General features: G+C 44.5%; 1 long non-coding RNA gene across 2 annotated transcripts in view; it reads left to right on the forward strand.

The window, feature by feature from the left end:
- LOC122805433 overlaps positions 1–27248 on the forward strand; it is an 852280-nt gene that overhangs the window by 185737 nt on the left and 639295 nt on the right. The gene's annotated exons all lie outside the window — the stretch shown is intronic.

A 27248-nucleotide genomic window follows, 5' to 3' on the forward strand; every position in this document is an offset into this window, starting at 1 on the left:
TAAGAGCCTGCAATTCTGATACTCTCTTTGCTAAAGTTATAGCCACTAAAAAGGCAGTTTTCCAAGAAAGAAACTTAAAGTCACAGGATGCTGCAGGCTGAAAAGGGGATTTAGTTACAGACTGCAGTACCAGAGTTAGAACCCATGGTGGAGACGGGTCCTTGACTGGAGGATGCAACAAAAAAACACCTTTCAAGAAGGCTTTGTAGAACTGAGAAGAAAAGGTAGGGTCGTTATTGAGATGGAAATTAGAAATTGCTGCCAACTGGATTTTGATCATAGAGAAACTAATGCCCTCCTGAAAAAGGGAAGTCAAGAAAAGGAGAATGCCAGAAATAGGAGTCAAAAATAGATCGAGATTCCAACCTCTAGCCCAGATAGAGAATCTCTTCCACTTACTTCTGTAAACACTCTTGGTAGAAGACTTCTGAGAAGCAAGGATAATGTCCCTCACAGGGGACATGAGCCTGGACTTAGCAATAATCACTGGAAATAGACAAACCAAGCTGTCAGATGGAGGGTCTGCAGATTTGGGAGCAGATGGAGTGACAGATGGGAGATCAGATCCAGCACAGGACTGAGCACCCAAGGGGGGTGGTTCAGATGAGACTGTAGGAGAGGGAACCGTGCCAATGTCAGAAGGGGGCAATGAAGATCAACTGCTTCCTGAGGCATCTTGCTTTCTGAAGAACTCTTGGAATTAAACATAAGGGTGGAAAGGCATGAAGAAGACCCAGAGGCCAATCATGAGTCACAGCATCCATGCGGGACTCCCCCTCTGGGGGGATCAAAGTGAAGTAACTGTTGCATTTGTGACTGAGAGAGGAAGCAAGCAGATTGCAGCTCAGTTGGCCCCACCAACGGAAGAGCTGCTTCGCCACTGAAGGATTCAGAGACCATGCATGAGGGGTCAGAACAGCCCTGCTCAGCTTATCCACCAGCATGTTGGATGCTCTGTGAATGTGAGTTGCAAGGAAAAACAACCTCGACGACATCGCCCATTCCCAAACCCTCATGGCCTCACGGCAAAGCAGATAAGAACATGTGCCGCCTTGCTTATGTACTACACAACAACCATGCTGTCTGTGTGAACTGCTATTGACCCTAGAGGAAGGCAATCCTGAAATGCTTACAATGAGAGAAGAACTGCTCTCATCTCTAGAACGTTTATGTGCAGCTTGGTCTCTGAATGGGACCTTGTCCCATGGACATTATTCCCCTGTAAGTGCCCCCCCCAGGAGGGAAGCATCCGTGGTCACTATGGCCATCGGAACCGGGGGAGAAAATGACCTGCCCACTAGGAGATCTGGGAATGCATCCACCATGATAGATGTCTCCTGAAAATTGGAGTGAGATGAATAGGGACTGACAAGGGATGAGAAAGGGCGGACCACTGGACCGCCAGGGTCCACTGTAGCACTTTCATGTAGTATCTGGCCAGCAGGACCAGATAAATTGTTGCTGCCACAGAACCTAGAGCCCTGAGAATGAGTGACACTGGAGGATGAGTTTGCTCCAGAAGAATCTGAATGTAAGACCAGATAAGAAGCATGCTTCAGAGAGGAAGAGCTGCACTCTCCAAGGTAGTATTCAGCTGAGCGCCTATGTATTCCAGATGTTGAGATGGTGCCAAGGAAGATTTGGCCAGATTCACTGTTTTCTCCTCCTGATCGAAGAGATGAAGATGAAAGCCTGTATTCTCCACCAGTTGATGCTTTGTGGAAGCTGCAAGGAGCCAGTTGTCAAGGTAGGGAAACACCTGGAATCCCTGCAGCTTGAGATGAGCTGCTACCACTGCTATGCATTTGGTGAACACCCGGGGGGCTGTGATGAGTCCAAAGGGCAGAGCTCTGAATTGGAAGTGATCGGTCCCTAAGTAAAAACAGAGACAACTCCTGGACTGCCTATCTATTTGATATGATAGTACGTGTCCTGGAGATCCATAGAGCAATCCTTTCATTCTTTTGTAGAACAGGCATAATGGACTGTACAGTGATCATCCAAAATTTCAACTTCTTGACTGACAAGTTTAACTGACTGAGGTCCAGAATATGGTGCAGGTCCCCCATTTTCTTGGATAACAAAAAGAAGTGGGAGTAAGTTCCAGATCCTCTCTATCTTGTGGGGACCTTTTGGATGAGGTTGGTGACCTCTAGGCAGCCTAACTCTCTCTGACTGGGTGGCACTTCTGGGAGAGTTCTGCTTCTTGGTGGGGGGTCAAAAAAGGGAATGAAATAGTCCCTGGATATGTCTCTTAGCACCCACTGATCATTTGTGATGTTTACCCATGCTAAAGGGTGCAAAGACAACCAACCCCTGACTGCCTCCAGGGAGGGACAGTCAGGCAATGCTTCAGGGCCGCTGAAATGATTTCTCAGAGAAGGGCTCCCTGGAACCCTGGTTTTGCAGACCTCCTCGCCTGTATGGCAGCGTCGACCATTGAAACCTCTCCTCCATCCCCTGGAAGAGGAATCCTCTTGAGCTTCCTGAAAGGAAGACTGCAACTTGTGGAACCACATTTTCCTGTTCCCCTTTTGGGTCTTCGAAAAGGACCTTTGGGGATAGAAAATGTGATCCCTAAAGCCAACAGCAACTTCCCCTCTTGCTCATTGTGGGTCAAAGTTTCCTTAATGCTTGGTCCAAAGAGAGTGGCACCATCGAAGGGGGCGTTGGTGAATGATGCTTTAAAGGACTCTGAAAACCCGCATAAATGCAGCCAGGCATGACACCTGATGTCAATGCCTGTAAAGAACCCTCTGCAGCATTGGATAATAACCTCATGGATGAATTGGCTATTGATGTAACAGTGGCCATCTTGGGTGAGACAGACTTAATGTCCTTCGCAGGCATGGACTCTGAGAGGGAAGTGGTGAGCTCTTTTATCAAATCCCTCTGCAAACTGGTAAAATGAGTCAGATAATTCAGAGCTCACAGGCTAAAAGAAGCCGATGCAAACACCCTCTTTCCAAATCTGTCCAATGCTCTTGATTCACAGTTGGGAAGATGGACAGATGAACTCTGCTCAGCCAACTCTTTCTTGGTGGTGGCAGCCACCACAATCGCATCAACTGGAACTGCCTTGGACCAAAAGGCCTTGTCCGACGATGGGCTTAAAAATTTATCTGCTCTTTTGTGTACTGGCTTCACTGTATAGAGTTCCTTCCAGGCCCTGCTAGCAATAAGGTTGATTAATGGGTCGGGGGGGGGCACCCAGAGGTAGCTGGGCCTGTACCAAAAGCCTCCAGGAACATGGTTTCCTCAGAGGACGGGGGCTGGTCAGACCAACTGCCCTTGGCCTTCAGAATCTCCAGTATGTCTCAAAAGGAGACATCATCAGGCAGTGACTTTGGTGACACATCCTCTTCCTTGACATCTATGTCCTCCATGAGAGACTCCATCAGGGAGTCCAGCTGTCTCCTCTTACATGTCCTCTTCCAAGGTGCTTCCTCTGTGGAAGGCTCGGTAGGAGACTCGGAAGAGGTGGGGACCCCTATGGGGGAAACTCCCCCCTGGAGGCTAGATTGGATGGGCTAACTGGGAGCAGGATGACAGGGTCTGCCCAAATTCTGGGGCTGGGATGGAGCACAGCAAGTCAGGGAGGCCACTCAGGCAGTAGAGAGGAATCTTTCTACAACCCCCGCCAATAATACCACAATGGAGGAGAGCGCAGACCCCACCAGAACCCCCAACCCTCCAGACAGTGCCGGTCCAGAGCTATTAAGCGTCAAAGCACCGAGGTGCAGAGAATGGTCCTAGAGGCCTGGACCCAAACCAGCCCCCACAGACTCTGGGGCAACAACTCAGAACGGTGACCCAGCCTGTCCTGGGGGGAAGGGGAGCAGAGCTGGCTATAGACTATGACAGAGTAGGGATAAGAGAGGTCCCAGTAGCTACCATCACCTCCCTGCTGGGCATCAGCTTCCCTAAGTCCAAACCCTGGGGGGGGTCAGATGTGGAGAAGAATGCCGGGGGGTGGGAGAAGGTTCCCCAGTCCTGTGGGCTAGGGAAGCCAAGACCCCAGTTCAATTTGAGCCCTCATGAAGGGCCGCATCATCCTGTCCATATCAGAGGGGAGGATGCTCTTGTACCTAGCCAGAGACTCGTGTCAGGACCCAGAGGGCCTTCTTTGCTGGTCCGGGGAAAGGGACCTACATGGAGGAGAAAATAAATTATCTCCTCCAACAGGATCCGAAGGAAGATCCTCAATCAGAATGGGATCCGACACGGGTCTCAGATCCGACTGTAATGGATCTGAGGAAACATGAGGGTCCAAGGAATCAGTTCTCAAATCCCTTGGATCTGAGAGGGTCGGATCCATGGCAGGTCTGCTTTAACTTGGATCTGAAGGCCTCCATCCAGAGACCTTGGATCCAGGAGTCGAAACCAAAACCCTCAGATCTGAAGGGCTGGAAGTGGAAGTCCTGGATCTGGGAGTTGACTCTCTAGAAGTTCTCAGATCTGAGACCCTTGGATCCGACACCGCTAAGGCTGGAGTCGGGTCCAGGTATCTGGGATCCGACAGCCTAGCTTTCTTACAGGAAACTTCCCCTGAAAAAGAAAAATGTGGTTTCCTCTTATGTCCAGAGGGTTCCGACTTAGAGGAGTATTCCTTAACCAAGGGGGCCCCCCGAACCAGAATTTTTAGAAGTAGCTTTTTACGACTGTCAACCAGGGCCTTGGGGTTGAATGCAGCACAAATGCTGCATTCAACCTCCAAGTGGCTGGCACAGAGATAGAGAGGCACTCCTTATGCGAGTTGGAAACAAGCATCTTCCACCCACATGAGGAGCACCATTTGAACCCAAAGACTCGTCAGACATTGGGAACAACTAAAGCTGAAGGGAAGGTTTAAAGAGTAGTCGGGGAAAAAACAGGCTTTAAGTCCAAAAACTCTGAGATCCATCCAGCAACTAAGCAATAAACAACTAATAAACCACTAAAACTATAAATAAACTTTCAACAAATACTTACAAAAAGGGGGAGTCAAGAAAAGGGATTCCTAATCCACTAAACTGGTCAACAGAGGAAGGCGCCAAATTAGAAAACCAAAACAGATGACCTAGAAAGACAAATGATCAAAGGGAGGGGAAAGAAAAAGTTACCAGTAACTGGGCTAGAGAAATTAAAGCTTAACAGATAAAAACTAGCAAGCAAACCCAAGTTAGAAAAGTCACTTACCTGCGTCTGATCGACTAAGCGGCAAATTAAATCTAAGGGGTTAGAGGGCAGCAGAACATTATGGGAAGGAAGGAGCTTGGGCAAAGCTGTTGTCTAAGTGTGTCGGATCCTAGACTCATATGAGATGAATGGTGACTAGAATAACATCAGATCCCTATCCTTATGGAAAACCAAGAATGCTGGGGAAGCCATCAAAGCCTGAATCGCCAAAACTCTCCTGGCAGAAGTCAAGGCTAACAGAAGCACTGTTTTCCAAGTACAAAACTTTAAAGAAGCTGAGGCTGCAGATTCAAAAGGAGCCACAGTAAGCTTCTCTAAAACATAGTTCAAATCCCAAGGAGGTGAAACTGCTTTCCTAGGTGGTTTAATATGTAGGATGTCTTTAAGAAAAAGTTTTACCTCCAATCTGGACGCTAAATGTGGAGACAATGGTAGATATGCAGAAATAGCTGACAAGTGAATGTTCACTGATGAGTAAGCCGAGACACTGTTAAGTAACTCACACAAATAAGAAAGAACCATGGAAATGTCCACTGAAAATGGATACAGACTTTGTGAAAGACACCAGATGGAAAACCTCATCCATTTGGATAAGTAAGATTTTCTAGTACTGGGTTTTCCTGGCCTCCTTCAGAACCCTAAGCATGTCCTGTGAAAAAAGATGCCTTCAAGGAATCAAAGGTTGATCACTCACAAGGTCAGTTGTAAGGTTGACAAATGTGGATGAATTACAGATACCTTGTCTTGTTTGAGCAGGTTCACTCTATGAGGTAACTTGTGCTGATTGCCTTTGGTTAAATGCAGAAGAGGGAACCAGTCCTGTCTTGGCCAAAAGGGAGTCACGAGCAATACTTTTGTTTTGTACTTTCTGAATGAGCGGGAAGGGGGGGTGCATAAAGAAGCACCCCCTTCCATGAGAAAGATAGGGCGTCCACCTTCCAAGCCAGAGGATGTAGGAGTCTGGCACAAAATAGAGGATGTTCTCTGTTCAGAGGGGAGGCAAACAGATTCAGAAGATGGGTACCCCACTGGCGGACCAAGTCCAGAAACACATCCCTGTGAAGCATCCATCTGTGGGATTGAGTCATGGACCTGCTTAAGGTGTCTGCCACAATGTTTTGAGGATGGAATGTAAACTGTTTGAAGAGTCACCTTGTACTTAACTGCCAATTTCCATGCCATGAGAGCTAACCTGCAAAGAAAGTATGACTTCTCCCCCTCCCCCTCCCCCACTTGTTTATATACCAGAGAAATATGGCGTTGTCTGTAAACACTTTAAGAGGGACTGTTGAAAGAGGATGAAAGGCCTGTAAAGCCAGAATCAGAGCCCTCATTTCCTTAATGTTGATATGCCTTCTCCTTTGAGAAAGAGACCAAAGGTCCTGCACCTACTTGGAAACAAATGTTGTCCCCCAACCTGTGTCTGAGGCAGAACAGGAAGGTCAGGACTTGGAGTTAGCTGTTAAATCCACCAAAGAAGCTCTACTTTTAGGCATGGGAGGAGAGGGATCTCAAACTCTAGAGGGTGAGCATGCTGTGTTTAAACTGACTTTAGGAACCGCTGACTTCCTCATGTGGAGTTTTGCAAGAGGCAGCATGGGATTTGTGGATGCCAGGAACCTAAGTCTTAGAAACTCTCTGACCGTAATAGAGGAGAGGCGCAGAAGGTTTTCCAGAAAGGCAGTGAGGGACTTAACTTTGTCCATTGGAAGAAAAAACATCATAAGGTCTGTTCTGAACCTGCACCCTAGGAAGATGTGGTCCTGAGAAGGGCTCAGAAAAGATTTATTTATTTTTTTAATTTATGGTGAAACCCAGAGTTTGAAGGAGATGAACGGCCACCTGTAGGTTTTGAGTCAACTGTTCTGACAGAGGAGCAAGGAAAAGAAGATCATCCAGGTAAGGATATACCTGGATACCCTTGACTCTCAAGAAAGCAATCATAGGGGCCAATCACTTTGTGAATACCCTTGGGGCAGTGGAAAGTCCAAAAGGCAAGGCAGAAAACTGAAAGTGCAAAGAACCCACAGAGAAACATAGAAACTTCCTGTACAGAGGATGGATAGGGATGTGTAGATAAGCATCTTTGATGTCTAGAAAGGCCATGGAAGACTGAGGAGGAATCAGAGGAAACAGTCTTTAAAGACAGCATGAGGAAAGATGGTATTTCTAGAAAAGTGTTTAAGTGGGAAAAATCTAGGATTGGTTTGCATGGACCATCCTTTCTGGGGACAAGAAACATCCTTGAGTAAAACCCTCTGCCTCTCTGATCCAATGGCACATGCTGAATTGTGAACTGAGAAAGTAGCCGAGTTAGAACCTCTGGAAACAAATTCAGTTGACTTGAAGGGGGCTGTGGAATTCCCATGAAAGGAGGGAGAAATCACCAAGTCATGAATTATCCCTGTTGGATAAACAAACAAAACCCAGGAATCCTGAGTGATAATTGCCCAAACTGGAAAAGACACAGATAGACAAAAGAGATAGAGGGGTAAGACTTGGAAGAGGCTGGTAGTCAAGAGAGTGCAGGGTCTGACTAGAAAGAACTGATATGAGGACGGTGCAGAAACAGATTTAGACTGTGGAGGTCTTCTAGCAGTCTTTTTAGATCTGGAAGCAGAAGCTGAGGAAGAAGACATGCAAACTGGTCTCCTAAGAAAAGATGTCTTAGTACGAAAATTCCTATGGAACTTAGGAACAGAAGAAATTAAAAGGTGCTTCAAATCTTGAAGATCCTTCCCCTTCTCTTGTGGAGACTTCAATAAGTCTGCAGCTGCAGAACCAAAAACATCTGACTTATCCAAAGGAGCATCTAACAATTTTGCTTTAATGTCATCTGACAATGGCTGAAGTCTCAACCAAGAGTGTCTTCTAAGTACAGAACCAGATGCAGCAGCAGCAGCTTTGGAAAATGTCTCAACAGCATTACAGCTGCATTTAATGGAATGTCTAGCCACTTGTGAAGAAGCTGTCAAGAGAGACAAAACCTGAGTTTTAATTTCTGTGAGTTGAACAAGAGCTTGTGAAGCCTGAGAAAGTAGAGCCAAGGAATACCTTGACATATGAGTTTGGTAATTCATATCTCTGACTGCTAAAGTGGAAGACGTGTAAATTTTTTTTACCAAGTCTCTCCAGAATTTTGCTCTCCTTATCAGAGGAAAGAAGTGTAGAAGAAGAAGACAATGGGAAAGACATGTCAAAAGCTATGGGAATGACAGCTGGATCACCTGAAGGACACTTATACAGGAACTTACAACCATCAGGCACCTTGTAGAATGTCTGGCCTCTTGGGGGCAGCAGCCTGAGAAGTGAAATCATCCAGGAAAGCCTAGCTAGACTGAAGGCACAGCAGAAGGCCATAATACCTTTTTTGTTTCTCTGAAGTCTGTGAACAGTCCCATTTGAAAAAATCCCTCATTTTGTTAATAGTTTCACTAAAAGGAATCTCTTCTACTGGGGAATAACCCCCCCCCCAATTACACTTCTTCTCTGAAGATGCATATTCTAGTGATGTAATTTGTGTAGAATATGCCAAGGAATCCATCAGGTGAAGAGTCATCATCATCATCATGAACCTGTTCCCCAACTCTTTGAACAGAAGTAAAAAAGGAACAGGAATAGTAGAGGAAGGCTTCAAAGCCATGAGATCCTTACTTAAACCCTGAGAGAAAGCATCCCAGTCAGACTATGTACAGGAAGGGGGCTGAGAGTGTCTACTCTTTTATTTTTTCTTAAAGGACAACAACAGGATTCTATTAAATGCTCAACTTCTTTGTCTCTATCTCCCTATTTACAGTCCCTGCTAACAATAAACAGTACACCATTTAAAATATTTTAAATTTACTTTCTCTCCACTAGAACAGTACCTTACTGTACTGTGGTAGTTTCACTTTCAAAAAACTTTTATTTCACCCTGGAAAAGCTTGCTGCAGTCTCCAATTCACTTATATCATTAAGCCCAATGAAGATAGGTAGTTTTCTGGCCCATTCCCTCCCCAAACTGACATCACCATGACCATCCTATAAACCCACCCATGCTGTGATGTCACAGCTCCCTGGTCCTTCCCCTACCCATAGAGAAAGTAAAAGCTAGAACAAGGAAACAGTACACGAGTCAAGTCTCCTGCTGTGAGTTGTCAAGTCTCCTGCTGTGAGTTGTCAATCACAGCAGGTAATAGCTTTCATTACCCACAGCACTTTGACAGCTAGGAAATTAGATGTGAAGGGGATGGGAGATGAGTCATAGTAGTGCAATTCAGGTTTCACATAAGACTGCAATTTAGCCACTCTAAAAAGAAGCAGCAATAAAAAGTACTTTCAATGGCTGTTCTGTGGCATTTACACTGTTTGTTTTAACTCATTCACTCCGGAGCAGCTCAGAAAATGCTGCCTGCTTACTTTCATCATAGGAACAACAGTGCAGCCTGAGCTCATTTTCAGATAATCCATTCATACAGAACAAAATGTTCATAACTCTTTAACCATAATAGTTAGACTAAAATGTAAATGTGAAAGTTGTTCAGCAGACACTGATGTGTAAATATTGATAGTGTGTATCTAAGTCATGATTAAATATTTGCCAAGGAATGTTAATATTGTGCATATTTTTTTACCTTTTTGGTAAAACAAATCACAATATCTTGGTAAATGTACCATGTAGACCCAAACATTTTGTAATTGATTTGTTTGTATGAATCTCCGCTTTAAAATGATACCTTAACCATTACTGTGTAATGCTCTGTTACGGAGATATTCTCAGAAATATGATTAATCTTATTTCTCATAAGTGATAAAGCATAACATCTCATCACCTGTAACAGAAAGAGACAATATATCACTGTACAAGTTGTGTGGCTCAATATCAGCTTCAAAACGATGCATCATTTGTGTTGTCACCATGCTCCCTTGCAAAGATATGGGCATAATGAGAAATACTGCTGTGGCGACCCCTAACCGGGAAAAGCCAAAAGACACAACAACATTGCAAATGTATAATTTTCATAATCCTACAAGACTAAACAAACTGTGATATCAGTACGTGTGTACAGCATACAAAAACATACTGTAAGGAGTAATACTGTTCTCAAAGTGAGGTATTACTTGGGACATTGACAAGCTCCTTTCCAAAGTTATTTGCCAACATATGAAATAAATCATAATTTCCATAACCTAAGTCCCAATCAAACTGTGATATCTGTACATGTGTACAGCACACAGACAGTTCTTTTACCATGCTGTAACTAGTAATACTGTCTTCAAAATGAGGTATTTAGTACATTGACATGCTCCAGTGCAAAGTTATTTACCAGAATATGAAAAAAAATCATAATTTTCATAACCTTAGTCCTAAACAAACTGTGATATCTGTACATGTGCACAGCATATGGACACAGTTCTTTTATTATGTTGTAAGGATTAACACTGTCTCCAAAATGAGGTATCACTTGGCAAAATGACATGCTCACTAGCAAAGTTATTTACCAAAATATGAAAAAAATCATAATTTCCATAACCTAAGTCCTAAACAAACTGTGATATCTCTACATGTGTACAGCCCATGGGCCCAGTTCTTTTACCATGTTGTAAGGACCAACACTGTCTTCAAAATGAGGTATTATTTAGCACATTGGCATGCTCCCTTGCAAAGTTATTTACCAAAATATGAAAACAAAATCATAATTTCCATAACCCAAGTCCTAAACAATCTGTGATGTCTGTAAATGTGTACAGCATACAGACAGTTCTTTTTTCATCTTGTAAGTACTAATATTGTCTTCAAAATAAGGTATTACTTATGTTGACATGCTCCCTGACAAAATTATATACCAAAATATGAAAAAATATAATTCCAATGACCCAAGTCCCAAACAAACTGTGATACAGACAGTTACTTTTACATCTTGTAATAACTGTCTTCAAAATGAGGTATTACTTATCATGCTGACATGTTCCCTGACAATGTTATTTACCAAAATATGAAAAAATATAATTCTCCTAACCATGGTCCCAATCAAACTGTTATTTTTGTACATATGTACGGCATACAGATACAGTTATTTTTATATCTTGTAAGTACTAGTACTGTCTTCAAAATGAGGTACTACTTGGCATGTTAACATGCTCCTTGACAAAGTTAGTTACCAAAATATGAAAAAAAAATACAAGTCTCATACTGCATACTGACAGTTTTTAACATGAGGTTTTACTCAGCATATTGACAAGTTCTTTAGCAAACGTTTACAACTAAATATGAAAAATATCAGTGGCACTCAGACATATGGACTGTCCCACACCTGTGCTTGCAATGTGATAATGACTTTTAATAAAGTGAACAGTGACAGATGCCAATGGGTTTACCTGACAAATGATAATGACTCAAGGTTATACTGTAATTGCACAAATAATGTGATAATGACCTGCATGTCTTTACTTTCTGCATGCTCATACAAAAATGATAATTGCTCCACATAACCTTTTGAGCAAAACTACAGTTGTGTACACTTAATGTAGATGTTCAAGTGTATCCACTGTTGCAGTCATCACCTGTGAGTTATCCCTGCTGTGGTAGCCGCTGGCTGGCTCAAATACAAGAGTCAATGTTTTTTCTGCATTGGCTGCTGTCACTTGCTATCTGATGTCAGGGCTATAAAGGAAGGCAGACAATGCTATTACATCAGTTTTTCTTGCCATAACCAGTCAGAGGCCCAACTAAATATGGTCAAGTGGTCCTAGTGGCTAAAGGCCACCATTACAAATTTATGTCTCCCTAAAGAAAGGAGATATAACGAGGAAGGAGGGTGGGAAACCAGGACTGCAACAGTGAATACACTTGAACATCTACATTTATAGTAAGTGTACACAACTGTACTATGTTCTTCATGTTTTACTGTTGCAGTCATCACCTGTGGGAAGATTCCCAAAGCTGTTAAAAGGGGTGGTAGGATTAGTAAGAGACCTAGGAATGGGTCAGCAAGCCCTGCAAAACTTCAGAGGCAAACCCTGCCCTAGCCTTCGAAAATACAGGTAGGTGGTAATGCTTGGTAAAGGTATGGACAGGAGTCCAGGTGGCAGCTTCCAGGATGTCCCTGGTGGGAACTCCTCTGAGGAATGCTGTGGAAGAGGAGGCTGCCCTAGTGGAATGGGTTTGAATAGACTTGGGGGGGTTACCATACAATGTGTAGCAGAAATGGATATGGTGTGATATCCATTTGGAAATGGTTTGTTTGGAAATGGGCTTCCCCTGTGCCCCTGGGGCAAAGCTGACAAGTAGTTGGTCTGTTTTTCTGAAGGGTTTAGTGTGGTTCAGATAGTATCTAAGCTGTCTGTGCACATCTAGTGAGTGCAGAATTCTTTTCCCCTCGTTTTGAGGGTTAGGAAAGAAGGTGGGTAGATGTATGGCCTGGTTAAGAGTTACATTAGATACCACCTTGGGCATACATGAGGGATTAGTCCTCAGGGAGACCCTGTCTGCATGGAAGATGACGAAGGGCTCAATGGCCATCAGTGCCTGAAGTTCTGATACCCTTCTGGCTGAGGTGATAGCTAGGAAAAAAGCAGTCTTCCAGGAGAGGTATCTTAGTTCTGCTGAAGCAGCAGGTTGGAAGGATGGCAAAGTTAGTTTTCCCAAAACATAATTAAGGTCCCAAGCTGGAGTTGGTGGCCTTCTGGAAGGTCTGATATTAGAAGCCCCTCTGAGAAATTGCTTAATCACAGGATGTTCCAGGGGAAGGTCAAGGCACCCACCTTCCAAGCTAGGTGGTGATACTCCCTGGTACAGAATTTTTCCAGCTGATGGTTGAGATGTGAAGCAAAGAGATCCACCTCCGGAGTCCCCCACACCTGAGCAATTTGAAAAAAAGATTTTTCTTTGGAGCTGCCATTCATGGGGGTCCAGTAAGTTTCTGCTTAAGTGGTCTGCCAGGGAGTTGTTGATCCCTGCTAGGTACTGGGCTATCAAGTGTAGTCCAATGGAAGAGGCCGTCAGCCAGAGGTTCATGGCTAGCCTGCACACAGGGTAAAATAATGGGTCCCTCCCTGTTTGTTGATGTACCACATTATTGTGGTGTTGTCTGTTTTGATAAGGAGAACCCCTGGCTTGAGATGGGGTTTAAGGATGTCAGCACCTTTAGTACTGCCATAACTTCCTTCTGGTTGATGTGTATGGGAAGGTGCTGGCCATCCTCAATACCTTGGGTGCACCTGCTCTCAAGGTGAGCGCCCTAAGCTATGCATGAGGAGTCGGTGGTAATGGTCTGTCCAGTTGGGAGAAGGGTGAAGGGAAGACCCTTGTTCTGGGCACAGGCCCCTGTCCACCAGAGAAACTCAGTCATTATACAGGGGATCAGAGGAAGAGAGGTCTCTAGAGTTTGAGAATGCTGACACCAAAGGTTCTTTAGGTACCACTGAAGTTTTCACATCTGAACCCTGGCCAGAGGAATTAGAAGGATAAAAGATGCCATATGCCCCATGGCTTGCAGGAACTTCCTCACAGTTAGGTGACTTCTGGAAGTCAGCTGGGTAAACTATAGAGGCAAGAAGCTCTGCTTTTCTGAGGATAGGAAGGCCATTTGGGATGCTGTGTAAAGTAGTGCTCCCAAGAAAATGATCTTCCTGGAGGGTGTTTGCCTTGATTTCTTCTCAGTGATGGTGTACCCTAAGGAGGTTAAGAGGGTTTTGACAAAGAAAAGGTCCTTGAGGAGCTTTTCTTTACAATCTGCCTGAATGAGGTAGTCATCCAGATAAGGATAAAGTTGTATATTTTTCTGTCTGCAAAAGGCTATGGCTGGGCTAGGCATTTTGTGAATACCCTGGGAGCAGTAGATAAGCCAAAGGTTAGCTCAGAGAACTGAGTGTTGTGAGCCTGCACTGAAGCACAGGAATTTCCTGCAGGATTCCCTTATGGGGATGTGGAGGTGGCATCTTTTAGGTCTAGGGTCACTAGCCAGGCATCTTTTGTCAGCATTGGCAGCAGCTGCTGCAAAGTTAGCATTTTTAATTTGGCGACCTCCAGAGAGGTGTTCAGAATGGATAGATCCAGGATGTGGTGCCGAGTGCCCTCTTCTGTGAACAAGGAATAGTCTGGAATAAAAGCCTTTGCCTGTTTGATCTGAGGACCAATGCTTAGAGGGAAAGCTCCTGCTGAACCTGTGAGGTTGAACCTGAAAGAAAAGAGGGAAAGTTCCTGCTGAACCTGGGAGGTTGAACATGAAAGAAATCCTTCACTATTTGCATAGATTTTGCTTTGTCTTCCATCTTTTTAAGCACCCCTTCTGCCTTTACCCCAAATAAGCTATCCTTATCCAGGGGTGCATCAATTAGTTTAGACTTGACATGATCAGGGAGAGGTTGTTCCTTCAACAATGCACGTCTCTTAATGACAGATCCTGACACTGCTGCCCTGCTTGAGTATTCTAAGGCATCATATCCACAGTTTAATGACTGTTTGGCCACTTGACAAGTAGAGTGCAGTAAATCTGCTAATTCCTTCAAATTGGCACAGTCAGGAAAGGTTGAAATCTTTAGTTTTAGTAGTTCCAAAGTGTGTTGTTGATATTTTAACATATGGAACTGACAGTTGAGTGCTCTGATAGCTAAGGTTGGAGACGTGTATACTTTTTTACCCCATCTGTCCAAGGAACAGGATTCTTGGCAGAACTAGTCTTAGCTCCCTTAGGTCCCTGTGTAATGAACTTTGGGTCTGTGGCAGGATTTCTGTACAGGTATTTGTGAGTATCCGGTACTCTGTAATACCTGTCAGGTTTACTGAGAGCAGGTGGGAAGGCATCAGGGGCTAAACTGGATTCATAGAAAACATCATCCATCACTTCTAAATTAGGAGAGTCTCCAAGTCTGGGTGCAGCATCCCCTCACCTGAGTTAAGAGGTCTGAGATCAGAAGAAGCTGCCTGGGAGGCTGTAAGGTCAGGCTGCACAGCAAGGGGTACCCATGTTGTCTGGTCCAATCTGGAGCAATAAGGATGGCCTTTGGTCTCTCCTCCCTTATTTTGATCAGTACCTTGGGAATAAGAGGCAGAGGAGGGAATGCGTACACAAAGAGGGTGTGAAGGGTTTCCTCAAAGAAAAGGTCTTCTGATGGGGAGGCAGAGAGAATGGATTCCTCTGCATCTGAATCCTCATAAGAAGTCAGGGGTTGTTGTTCCTCTTCAAAATCTGAATAGTCAGATTCCTCAGAATCTTGTTCTGTCATAATTTTTGGGGAAGGGTGCCTTTTCCATTTAGAAGTTGTGGCCTGACTACCCCTGATAAGAGAAATGAGATCCTACACCATTTTAAGCATTTGTGCTTGGGGTGGTGGAGCAGAAGCAAGATGGTGGATAGAGGCAGACTTTCTAGGAGAGGCCTGGTTTCTAGGCCTAAGAGTATCCGTGGGTCTGGGATAAACGGTATTCAGATGAGATGTCATCATTTTTTTGTCTAGATTTGGTAGTGTGAGAGGCCTTCTTGGAAGCCAGGGCCTGCATTGCGGCTCCGGACCCAACCAAGGCAGAGAGCCAAAAGCTCGGAAGATGAAAATTTCAGCGTTATACCGGACTCTGAAAGGGTCTTGGTAGAGGCCTGCGTAGATATCAAATCGGGCATCAGGGGATGCGAAAGCTCCTCACTGAATACCGGAGAACTGATGACCTGCTTAGCGGTAGGGTCGTCAGAAGGCTTAGCCTTGTGTGGTCTGTTGGCTGACAGATGCCATTTCAGAATGCGAAGATGGAAGACGACAATACCTGTCTACAATAAGAGCTCTACAGCAAATGGTTCTCGTGTTAAAGAGGGCACAGAACTGGCAATGGGGGACATCGTAGTCTGGGCCTAAACAAGTGACCCAGTATGAATGGAAGTCTCGTTGCAGGATCTGCTTTCCACAGGCAAGACAATTAACCTTTTTTGGACATCGGTTAGTGCAAGAGAAAAAGGATCCCTAACAGTGTACTTAGCTTTAGACATTTTCAGCTGAAATTCAAACTCTGGTAGTGACCAAGTGGCACACTTGCGAACTGCTTCTGCTACAGGCTCCATGGCAAAAAAGACTAATGTAATGGCATTGGTTGCCTTCCTTTATAGCACTGACGTCCTGACATCAGGCAGCGAGTGACAGCAGCTGACCCAGAAAAACATTGACTCTGGTATTCGGTCTGGCCAAGGGCTACCACAGCTGGGATAACCCACAGGTGATGACTGCAACAGTAAAACACAAAGAACATCATTCATTACATTCATGGTGCACGTATTCTGTAAGACTGAGTCATTACCATCAGTCAGGAAAAGCCAGTAGTGCAGTAAAAAGTTGTATAACATTTCTATATCACTTAGTCCTTCCTGTCATCTAAATTCTACACGACACAGCAGCAAATAAATTTAGTTCAGGATGGTTATTCTCTTCAAACAGTTCTTCAGCATCCATACATAGTGAATGGAGAACAGATGCAGTCATTTCCTTACATTAGGGAGGACCATTCACAGACAATTACAGACCAATAAGTCTGATCAGCCTCATATGTAAGCCAAGGAAAGATTTATCATGGAGCTTAACAATATGGACATAGTAATCACCGAAACACTGGACTTATCTCAATTTAGAGTCGTCAAAAGCAGGCCATGCTTACTCAACCTGGTGGATTTCTATGAAAATTTCACTAAAGCAATGGATGAAGGTAGAACAGCACACACTGCATGCCTTAAACTTGCCAAGGCTTTTGACACACTATCCGCTACTCAAGACACAGTAGAAAATCTAAATAAACCAGGAACTAACCCTTACATCATCTGCTGGATTGCCAACTTGCTCACAGACAGGACGAAGGTGATCAAATACGGGAAGTTATCTCCTCAATTTACTATTGGAATCCCCTAGGGTTCAGTGCTGGGACCTCTCCTGTTTGTCATCTACTTCTCTGAAGTAAACAAAAAAAATTGCTAAAAGGGTCTGGCTGACATGTTTGCAGAAGACTACAAGCTAAGAGCACTACTAAATTCTCAAATGATTTAGCCATCCTGCAGTAAGTTTTGTGCCAAACAAGAAACTGATGCTAGAACCATGGTCTGAAACTAAATGTCACAAAATGTATCATCATATCCTTTGGGGACTTGTCTACCCTGAGGAACTATTACATTGACAATAGCCTCCCGAAAGCTGACCCAGTTGTTCAGAATTTGGGAACTTATTTTGAAAGTCACGTAACTTTTGACCACAGCTTATAAACAAATGGAGTGTGACTAGACCTACAAATGTCACTGTCCCCCTTTACTCAATCCCCATTAAGCCAAGCATTGAGTATAATGCCCTCTTTGGCATGTATCTGTCCAGAAGCATGCAACAACTGGAATACCCAGACACTGTTTCCAAAATGAATGGTTATGCAAAACCTGCCAGAGTAATATTTAATGAAGTGAATGGTTGTATGTATGTATATATATATATATATATATATATATGTATATATGTATACACACACACATTTAAAATATTTCTTCATCAGCTACATCATCATTATCTGCAACAGTCATACAAGAATAGACAGCACATGGTACATGTGAATATCATTCAAGTACAGTTGTGTACACTTATCATAAATGTAGATGTTCGAGTGTACCACTGTTGCAGTCATCACACTTGAGTTATCCTGCCAGGGGTAGCCCTCAGTCGGCCTGAATACCACAGGCATAGTACTTCTGCATTAGTTGCTGTCACTCCAGGACTGACGTCAGGTCGTCATTGGTATAAAATCAGGCAGCCAATGCCATTACATCAGTTTTTCTTGCCCCAACTGTCAGAAGCCCCCCAAATAGGGAGCTAGGTTATACTGGAAGAACACCACCAGTAGAAAGTAAATAAAAATTCCCTGTAAGGAGAGAGGAAGAGAGAGACAAGGGGGATGAAGGGTGGAAAACCAGGACTGCAATAGTGAATACACTCGAACATCTACATTTATAGTAAGTGTATGGGGAGTGCCTTCTGTGTGGTGTCTGCATGTCCATCCCACGGTTGGGTGGGCATTTGAAAGACATGCGTAAATGGGAGCACCTTCATTGAAAGTTGAACATCGAGCTGGCACCTCAGCGTTCGTCAAAATCTACTGCCAATCATTAGTGGACCGTAGTTCCGCTGTGGTGACCCCTAACCGGGAAAAGCCGAAAGACAACACAACACAACTGTACTATGTTCTTCCTGTTTCACTGTGGCAGTCATCACACTGGGGTTAATTCCTAAAGCTGAAGAAAAGGGTGGAGGCAGTCAAGAAGACTGGGGGCTGGCTAGCCTGCCCTGGATTTGGAGAAGATAGGCAGGTGGTAATGCTTGGTGAAGGTATGAACAGAAGTCCAAGATGCAGCCTCCAGGATGTCCCTGGTGGGGACCTCCCTGAGGAAAGCTGCAGAGGTGGAGGTTGCCCTGGTGGAATGCGTCTTGACTCCCTCTGGGAGTGGTTTCCTGTGCTGTTTGTAGCAGAAATGGATGCAGTGTACTATTCATTTGGAGATTGCTTGCTTGGATATGGCCTTGCCCTCTGCCCCTGCAGTGAAGCTGACAAGCAATTGGCCATTTTTTCTAAAAGATTTAGTCCTATCCAGATAGAATCTGAGCTGTCTATGCACATCTAGGGAGTGCAGAATCCTTTCCCCCTTGTTTTGTGGGTTACGAAAAAAGGTGGGCAAATGAATGGACTGGTTGAGAGCCACACTGGACACTACACTCGAGGCATGAAGGATGGGTTAGTCCTGAGGGCGATCCTGTCATCATGGAAAATGATGAAGTTCTCTACAGCCATGAGTGCTTGTAACTCTGAAACTCTTCTAGCTGAAGTGATGGCCAGAAGCAAGGTTGTTTTCTGAGAGGAATTTTAACTCTGCTGAAGCTGCAGGCTCAAAGGGGGGGTAGAGTGAGCATTTCCAACACAAAGTTAAGGTCCCAAGCTGGGGTAGGAGCTCTTCTGGGTGGCCTTAAGTTGTTAGCTCCTCTTAGGGGCTGTTTGATGAGAGGTGGCTCTGTGCTGTAATGAGCAGAGATGGCGGAGGCATGAATTTTAATAGAAGAAAAGGATAGACCCCTATGTAGTAGAGGTCTGCTAGGTAATCCAGAATGAGAGGTAGGGAGGGCTGTGCTGTTTCGGCTCCCTTAGCCTGGATCCAGGTGCAAAGCCTTTTCCACTTGTCAGCATAGGGTTTCCTAGTGCTGGGGCATCTGGCCTCACGTATAACATCCAGGACTTGTTTGCTCAAGCTGTCAGCTTGAGGAGAGGTCAGGGAATAAGGCAGGCTGCTAGGTTCAGGGTCTGCAGTTGCAGATGCATGAATTCTCCATTCTTCTGGGTCAGGAGTGTTGGAATCTGAGGTAGGTGCTATGGTGGCAGGCTGCGCAGCAGTGGGTAACAGTGTTGACATGGCCAGTCTGGGGTAATCAAGACTTCCCTTGGTCTTTCCTCCCTTATTTTGAGCAGTACCCTTGTAATGAGTGGTAGAGGGGGAAATGCATAGATCGAGAGGTTTACCCATTGGAAAGATTGGGCATCCACTTTCCTGGCCTTGCTGTGAGGTTCCCTGGTACAGAATTTGCTGAGCTGTTGATTGGAGTGGGAAGCAGAGGTCCACATTCGGGGTTCCCCATTTCTGGGTTACAAGGTTGAAGGTTCTGTGGTCTGGCTGCCACTTGTGTGGGTCTAGCAGGTTTCTGCTTAAGTTGTCTGCCAGAGAATTTAGGGAGCCTGGCAGGAATTGTGCTAGCAGGTGTATTTGCATGGCTGAGGCCATGTGCAAAAGGGTCATGGTGAGCCTGCAGAGAGCATAAGAGGGAGTCCCTCCCTGCTTGTTGATATACCACATCACTGTGGTGGTGTCTGTTTTAATCACTAGAGTCCCCTGGGGAGAGTAGGGGGGCCTGAAAGCTGTCAGGGCATGCTGAACAACTAGCATCTCTTTTTGGTTGATGTGCAGATGTATTTGGTTTGGGCTCCAATGGCCCTGAATGCAGCTGCCGTCCAGGTGTGCACCTCAGGCATAGTCTGATGCATCTGTGGTGAGGGCCTGGGTGGCATGGGGTTGTGAGAAAGGAAGTCCCTTGTTGTGGTTGCATGCTGCTGCCCACCAAAGAAAATCTTTCCTTAGACAGGGTATCATAGGTATGATAGAGTCCAGGTCTTGAGTCGACACCAAAGGCTTTTTAGGTACCATTGTAATTTCCTCATATGCAGTGTGGCATATGGAATGAGTAGAATGCAGGAGGCCATGAACCCTAGAGCTTGCAGGATTTTCCTTGCGAATAACTGGGTTCTGGTGGCTAGTTGAGAGAAGTAGCCTGTCGAGTAGGCTTGTTTTTCTGGAGTAAAGAATGCCATCTGGGATGCTGTGTCCAGGCTTGCTCCCAGGAATACAATTTTTTGTGTGGGGACTAGTTTTGATTTCTTTTCATTGATAGTATACCCCAGAGAGGTCAGTAGGTCTGTCAGGTGCTGTAACAGCTTTTCCTGACTGCCTGAATCAGGCAATCATCTAAGTAAGGGTAAATATGAATATTTCTTTGTCTGCAAAAAGCAATGGCTGGAGCCAGGCATTTTGTGAAAACTCTGGGAGCAGTGGATAAGCCAAAGGGAAGCGCAGAGAACTGAAAGTGCATAGATCCTGCCCTAAAATGTAGATATTTCCTGCAAAATTCCCTGATAGAGATGTGTAGGTAGGCCTCTTTTAGGTCTAGGGTGGCTAACCAAGCATCCTTGGAAAGCATAGGAAGAAGCTGCTGGAGGGTGAGAATTTTGAATTTTGGTATCACCAGAAAGGTGTTTAGAATGGATAGATCGAGGATTGGGCACCAGGAAGAGTCTGGAATAGAAACCTTGGCCTATCTTGTCTGCAGGAACATGCTATATTGCCCTCATGGACAGCAGGGAAAGGACTTGCTTTTTACCTCTGCCCACTGGCTTGGAGGAAGATCTGGGAACCCTTTTGGGATTGGCAGAGCGTGGAAATATTTATTTATTTTATTTATTTATTTATTTAAATTTGTTGACCGGGAGTGTCCGACTGGACGTGGGTCCATTTTCAGCGGAGGCCCGGGGAGAAAAGCTCCACAGTAAAATAAACAGACAGTAGTTACATTGGATTACATAGTGATTAACAATTTAACACAGAAATTACTTACAACATATTTACAGATGAAGAACATAGTACATCAGTAGACAACTAGAATCTTTATCTGTGAAGTACATAACAGGCATTAACAAATGTAACAATGAGAAGTTCCTGCTGTATAATAAGTACTAGGCTTATGAGCATCTGAGCTTGCTATCATCAAGGTAGTTAGTGGAGGTGAAAGAAAGGTAGTAGTTGGATGGGGTGGATGATATTAGAGTGGGAGTTGCAAGGGCATAGCCGGCATGTTTTTAGGTGCGCTTTTAATAAAGTTTTGAAGTTGGTGCATGATGGTACGGAGGTAATTGTGGGTGGGAGTGAGTTCCATAATTTGGCTATGGCGCAAGAGAATAGTGCTTCACCAGCAGAGTTATTGGCTTTAGTGATCTGCAAGTGATTTTTGTTGCTGGATCTTAGTGGTCTGGTGGTGCGATAGGGTTGGAGTAGATTCTGGAGGGATGGGACATTTAGTGGATGGTTTACTAGTTTGTGGGTGAGTGAGAGTTGATACCACTGAAGGAGGTGAGGGAGTTCAAGCCAGCCCAGTTCAGCAAGTGAGAGAGTGGTGACTATGGTAGGATGCCCCTGTGGCGAATTTTGCAATTTTGTTGTAGCGGGTCTCTAGCTTGTTTAGATCACATTGCCTTAGGTTGGTATATACCGGAGAGGCATAAAGTAGGGTGGAGATAAGGTGGGAATTTGCTATTGAAATCTTTGCTGCTTTGGTGAGAAATTGTTTATTTCTGTATAATGCTCCTAGTTTTTTGTGGACTTTTTTTATGGTCATGGATATGTGAATGTCAAATTTTAGTTTATTGTCTATTTCCACTCCTAGCAATTTGGTGTGTTCATTTGGGTATATAGTGGTGTTGTCTTTTGCTGTGATGTGAAAGTGAGAGTTGTTTTGAGTATGTTTGGTGGGTTGGAAGATGAGTAGTTTAGTTTTGTTTGGGTTGAATATTAATTGGGCATCGGATAACCATGTTTCAACAGAGGAAAAGGCTTCCTGTGTGACTTTTTGCAGTTTGGGTAGGGACTGGGCTGAGCAGATGATGGTAGAGTCATCTGCGTATTGGATGAGTGTGCCATGTTTGGTGGCAGAGGCTAGATTATTGGTGTAAACAGAGAAAAGTAGGGGTCCAAGGATGGATCCTTGGGGAACCCCTATGGAGACAGGTAGTTGGGGAGATATGTCATTCTGACATACAACGGATAGTTGGCGGTCAGACAGGTAACTCTGAAACCAGTTGGTGACTGATTGTGAGAAGGATAGGTTATTGAGGCCAGAGATAAGTTGTTTGTGTGGGACCATGTCAAATGCTTTAGATAGGTCTAGGAAAGTAGCAGAGGAGAGATAGCCATTGTTTTTATGCTGAAGGATAGTGTTTGTAAAGGAGAGTAAGGCAGTGGTGGTGCTATGGTTTGGTCGGAAACCATGCTGAGTACTGGAAAGGAGGTTGTTAGTAAGGAGGTAGTATGAGACCTGAGAGTGTATGCATCTCTCTAGTATTTTGGAGAGTGGAGAGAGAATAGCTATGGGGCGGTAATTGGTTAGTTCTGCAGAGGATCCGCCTTTGTGGAGGGGAATTATATGTGAGACTTTCCACAATGTGGGAACGTAACTTTCTGACAGAGATCGGTTAATCAAGATGGATACTGGGTAGGCCAGAGCATCAGCTGCGATTTGTAGGTATTCACTTGGGAGGTTGTCTGCTGCTAATTTGGTGGGTTTAAGTTTAGTTAAGAGTTTTTTATGTTGGAGGTAGGTACAGGAGAAAAATAGAAGGCAGTGGGGAGATTACTAGTTGAAGGTGTGGGTTGGAGGGAGGGGTTGTGTTGTTTAGCTAGTGATAGTATGGTTTGGGTGAAGTGTGTGTTGAATGAGGTAGCAATATTTTCTGAGGAGTGAGGGATGTTAGGAGGAGGGGTACTGACTTTACCTGGGTGGAGGATGGAGTTTATGGAGGACCAGAATTTTTGGGGCTGTGTTGTGAGGAGTCTATGGCAGACTGGTAGTATTGGAATTTGTCCCGTCTTATTAGCTTTTTGACTCTATTGCGTAGTTCTAGGAATTTCTGTCTAGCTGCAGGGGTTTTGGTTTTATGCCAGTGCTCCCAGGCTTTATCCCGGTTTTTCATTTCTGATTTAGTGGTTTTCTGTAGCCATGGGGAGGGTTGTGCTTTGGTTCTGGAAAATCTTATGGGGGCATGGTAATTAAGGATGTTCAGGAAGGTAGTATTAAAAGATTCAACTGCATCATCTAGACTGAGGTACTTTAGAGCATGCCAGTTACATTCTTTGAGGGATGAGATGAATGTGAGTGGGTTAAAGTTTATTTTTTTACGTGTTTGACGATAGACGACAGGTTTAGCTTGGTACAGGTATTTTTTCAGTAGGAATGTTGGGGAGTGATCACTGAGGCTATCTGATAAGCAGCCTGTTATATATGACTGGGGGTTCTTACTGACTAGTATCCAATCCAGGGTAGAGTGCTTGCTGGAGTTTTTATTTATCCTTGTTGGTGACTGGACTAGTTGGGTGAAGCCATGAAGGTGTACATGATGGGTTGGATTGTTGCCAGAACAGGATTGCCAGTCAATATTGAAATCACCTAAGATGATAGTTTCTTGGGGGAGATGGTGGGTAGACCAGCTGAGGAGGTTTTCTAGTGGAGGGATGTTTTGGCCAGGTGGGAAGTAGCATCCAATTATGTTGATGGTTTTGTTTCGGTTAATTTTGAGGTTGGTATATATTATTTCTTCATTGCCTATTTGTGGAGCTGAGGATTTTAAGATCTGGATGTTTAGATGTTTAAATATTATAGCTACACCACCTCCTTTTTTGTTTAGCCGGTCTACTCTTAGTAAGCCGTAACCTGTAGGGAGTATTTGCTCACTGGTAATGTGAGGTTTTAGCCAGGTTTCTGTCAGGACGACTATATCTGGGGAGTATAAGTCTATGGTGGCATGGAGTTCATGGACTTTGTTGGATATACTTCTAATATTTAGGCTTAGTAGAAGGAAGTCACTTGGCTTTCTATTGGCTGTAATATGGGAGAAGTTGTGATTTCTAGTCTGATTATGAGGACTGGGGTTGGGGATGATAGGACCAGGGTTGGGGTGGATGTCTCCACTTCGGGCTAGTTTTGATATGCATGAGATTATTAGTTTTCTCAGTTTTTGAATGTGTTTGTTTATAAGGGAAATTTTATGATTGTTCTCTGTGGGTAATAGGTATGGTGGGAGGGTTACTATATTAAGTTGTAGGGATGCTTTACGTTTGGGTAATATAGTTGGTAGAATATGTGGGGGGTGCATAGGGATGGTTCTTGAGCTGGTGGGAGGGGAGCTGAGTATGGGTGAGACATGGGTGGTGGTGTGAGTAGTAGTACAGTGGTAGTTGTTGAGTGGGGGAATGATGGAGCTTTGGTTGGATGTAAGATATGCAAGGGGTAAAAAAGTTTACAGGGTTTAAAGGGTGTGGGCTTAGCACTCCCTGTTTTTGAAGAGGAGGAACTCCATTGCTTAGATCTCTGCACTCCCTGGGACTGCTGTCAGAGGGGGTCTGCTTCCCCTGAGTCTGGGCTGAGCTGGCCTGGAGGGGGATGGAAAGGACTAGTGCTTGGAGGGGCAATGCCTACTGAACCTGGGAGGCTGGACCTGTAAAAAAAATAAAATTTGTATCCCTGGGACACTATGTTGAGGACCCATTGGTTGTTGGTAATAGAGGCCCAGATGTTTGCATGGAAGACGAGTTTTCCTCCTAGGGGCACAAGCAGCTGGGCAGAGGTAAGGGGTGGAGGTATAATGTCATTGTGAGTTCTTACCATAAGGGTGTGGGCTTAGCACTCCGTTTTTGAAGAGGAGGAACTCCATTGCTTAGATCTCTGCACTCCCTGGGACTGCTGTCGGAGGGGGTCTGCTTCCCCTGAGTCTGGGCTGAGCTGGCCTGGAGGGGGATGGAAAGGACTAGTGCTTGGAGGGGCAATGCCTACTGAACCTGGGAGGCTGGACCTGTAAAAATTCTGTCTGCATAGATTTAGCTTTTTCTTCCATCCTTTTTAAGACTTCTTCTGCCTTGGTGCCAAGCAAGTTGTCTTTGTTCAATGGTGCGTCCAATAATTTTGATTTGACATGGTCTGGCAAGGTCTGTTCCTTAAGACAAGCATATCATCTAAGGACAGAACCAGTGACTGCTGCCTGCAAGATGCTTCTAGGGCGTCAAAGCCACATTGCAAGGTGTGCTTCGTAACTTGGCTTGCAGAATGCATAAGCTCTTGTAATTCTTTATTTTCTGCACAAGTAGGAAAGGAAGATATTTTTTGTTTAAGGAGTTCCATGGTATGCTGCTGCTATTTCAGCATGTGGAACTGACAATTTAGTGCTTTAATAGCAAGAGTTGCAGAGGTGTATACTTTTTTTTTACCTCCAAAGCTCGGGAATCCCTGTCTGAGGGGGTGGGATTCTTAGCTGAGGTTGCTTTGATTCCTTTAGGTCCTTGGGAGATGACCTTTGGGTCAGCAGTAGGATTTTTGAAAAGGAATTTGAGAGAGTCAGGGACTCTGTAGTACCTATCAGGTTTCTTGGGAGCAGAAGGAAGTGTGTCAGGAGTCAAACTGGATTCCATAAAAACATCATCCACAACATCCAGGACAGGAGGAATGGCTAAAGGTCTATGCTGTGGTAAGTCTAAGAATTCCCTGAGTCTCTTTTTTGACTGAGGATAGTCCTGACATTCCACTGGAAATGCTCCCTAAAGTATGAAGGGTTTCACCAAAAGAAAATTCCTCTAGAGGAGAGGCAGAAGAACTGGATTCTTCTGTATCAGAATAGTCATAAGCAGAGAGGGGTTGCATATCTTCATATTCAGAAAAGTACAGCTGTGTACACTTACCATAAATGTAAATGTTCGAGTGTATTCACTGTTGCAGTCATCACATTTGGATTATCTGCCTGCAGGTAGCCCTCAGCCGGCCTGAATACAAGAGTCTTGGATTCCTGCATCAGATGCTGTCCCCTCTTCCATGACATCAGGTCGTCAGGGGTATAAAACATGCAGCCAACGCCATTACATCAGTTTTTCTTGCCCCAGATGTCACCTGCCCCCACAATGGGAAGCAATTATATGTTATGGTACACCTCCATCAAAAAACAAATACACCAAAAAGCTTTAATACACCAAACAAGAAGGAAAGGTAGAGCCAAGAGAGGTCAGGGGGCTGGAGAGAGGGTAACCAGGACTGCAACAGTGAATACACTCGAACATCTACATTTATGGTAAGTGTACACAACTGTACTATGTTTGTCGTGTTTCACTGTTGCAGTCATCACATTTGGGTTGATTCCCAAAGCTAAGGAAGGGAGGAGGAAGTTAGAGAGCATTAGGGCCAGCTATTAAGCCCTGCAAGATTGCAGTGGCAAAACCAACTCTGGATTTAGAAAAAATAGGCATGTGGTAATGCTTGGTGAAGGTATGTACAGAGCTCCAGGTAGCAGCTTCTAGGATGTCCCTGGTAGGGACTCCTCTGAGAAAGGCTGTAGAGGTAGATGCAGCCCTAGTAGAATGTGATCTTATCCCCTGTGGGGTAGGTTTTCCATGGTGCTTATAGCAGAAATGAATGCAATGGGTTATTCATTTAGAAATGGTTTGCTTTGAAATGGCCTTCCCCTCTGCCCCTGCAGGGAAGCCAACTAGCAGCTGTTCAGATTTTCTGAGAGGCTTAGTCCTGTCCAAATAAAATCTAAGTTGTCTGTGCACGTCCAGAGAGTGCAGCATTTGTTCTCCTTTGTTTTGTGGATTAGAGAAAAAAGTAGGCAAATGAATGGACTGATTTAGGGGCACACCAGACACCACCTTGGGCATAAAGGAAGGATTGGTCCTGAGAGAAACCCTGTCTGCATGGAAGATAATGAAGGGTTCCACTGCCATAAGGGCCTGTAA

This window comes from Protopterus annectens, chromosome 6.part1 (genome assembly GCF_019279795.1).
Source record: "Protopterus annectens isolate FY-2018-M chromosome 6.part1, PAN1.0, whole genome shotgun sequence".
In the NCBI taxonomy this organism is placed as follows: Eukaryota; Metazoa; Chordata; order Ceratodontiformes; family Protopteridae; genus Protopterus; species Protopterus annectens.